The sequence below is a fragment of the Marmota marmota genome, unplaced genomic scaffold (assembly GCF_001458135.2).
Source record: "Marmota marmota marmota unplaced genomic scaffold, marMar, whole genome shotgun sequence".
In the NCBI taxonomy this organism is placed as follows: domain Eukaryota; kingdom Metazoa; phylum Chordata; class Mammalia; order Rodentia; family Sciuridae; genus Marmota; species Marmota marmota.
In genome coordinates, this window is record NW_025999977.1 from 627973 (window position 1) to 629657 (window position 1685).

The 1685-nt window shown below is 55.6% G+C and overlaps 1 long non-coding RNA gene across 1 annotated transcript; it reads left to right on the forward strand.

Annotated features, from left to right (window-relative positions):
• The first annotated feature begins 458 nt into the window (after positions 1 to 458).
• LOC125617301 lies at positions 459 to 1060 on the forward strand. The gene is made up of 2 exons (XR_007348283.1): positions 459 to 648; positions 971 to 1060. It is a non-coding gene; the product is annotated as an uncharacterized LOC125617301 (long non-coding RNA).
• The last annotated feature ends 625 nt before the right edge of the window (positions 1061 to 1685 follow it).

The following is a 1685-nucleotide window of genomic DNA, read 5'->3' on the forward strand; positions in this document are numbered from 1 at the left end:
CTCATTCTTGTATCTGGATCTTTTGTACCAACCCAGTGTTCAAGGAGACTCGGTCCTCCGCGCGCACACTCTTTATAGAAAAGGCGCAAAATTGATTCCAAGGGAGGGAAGCAGACCGTCCATCGTTCCCCGCCGGGTGCCTGGCCCCTCGGAGTCGCCCCGCCCGCGTGCGGTCCTCCCCCGAGACGCGGGGCTCCCCAGCCCCCCACCAGGCCGAGTCTCGGCCGGGCTGCGCCACGGGCGGAATCCAGGCCGGGGGATTGAGCGGCGCGGTGTTTGCCCCGCGGGTCCTAATCTCCCATACACTTGCGAGTTGGCTTCCTGCCCCGGGGCCCCCGCTTGGCGAGCAAACAGGCCGAGCGCGGCGCTGCATCCCAAATGTGGCANGCCCAGGCCCCCAGGGGCCGCCCCAACCCCCACCCGGGCCCGGCAGGCTGTCAGGACCCCCACCCCTCTTCCAGCCGAGGTCCTTCCGGACTCAGAGGCAGAGAATGTCCCTGGAAAGGGCTTCGAGGTTGCAGAGGAAGATGCGGGTGGGACGGAGGGGAGCATGCCCAAACTTCCAAAGGGATCCAGAGACCAGCTCCTCCCAGGCTGAGGGAGGCGGAGTGCCAGACCGTGTTGCCCTTAGCATCGTGCAGGGGACCCGTGAGTTCGACTCGCTCGATACCCTGAAAGCTCACTATCTAGCCAGGGAGGTCCTAAGCGTCCAAACCCAGCACTTGTGCAGTGATCAGGACCTCTTCCTGTGTGGCCCAGAGGAGCCTCCAAGTGACCTCATGCAGGTGTTCCAGTTGGGACATGCCATGGCCTATTGAAGAACATGAGAGGGGCCAGGAAAGGGTGCTATGAGAGGAGCCCCACTGACCACTGGGTGGGCTTCATAGGCACAGGACCTGTTCTCATCTGGAGTGTGTTTTATTTCTTGCCCCTCATGTTTCCACTTCTCATTCCTCCCTTTCTCTTCCAGGTAACATCCCAGGCAAGGAAAGCTGAACTTGCCTCCTGAGCCACCTCCCTGGATTTATGCCCACAGTTCAAATAAAACTCCTGGATTCAATCTTTAGTATCACAATCAATCAATCAATCTATCAAGCTTGGCTTCTCCAGGTAGGGGCAAACCTTGGGGCTGTAGCCCATAGGGTCCCTGGAGCTGGGCCTTCCTGAGACACCCATATCAGGAAAGAAAAGCCCATGGTTGAAACAGAGGCTGGGTCACAACAAGAACCCAAAATCAGAGCTATGGGAAAGAAATCAGGCTTCTGGTGAAGAGGACTCTTTTGCAAACAAATGCCTCCTGCCTTTGTGCCTCCCTGAAGAGGGGTGGACTAGGGTAGGGCATGTGAAGTTCCACCAAGGCACACGGTTTTAGGGGTGCTCTTTCTCAAGGTTGCACAAGTGTAGGGGTAGTGTCTGTGAATTTTGTACATTGGGTCCTTATCACTGGCCATTACCTTAGTTTTTGTTTTGGTTCATTTTTTTTTTTTTTTGCATATTAGGCTCTTTTTTTAAAAANATCAAACTGAACCCAGTGTCTCACGCATACTAGGTTCTGCCACTGAGTTACATCTCTAGTAACTTTTTTTTTAATAGCATCGTGGTGCAGCCTGCAGCCTCCTCCCCTGCCACCACATGCACACACAGCAGAATGCACACACATGCATCCAAGCCACACCATAGACACC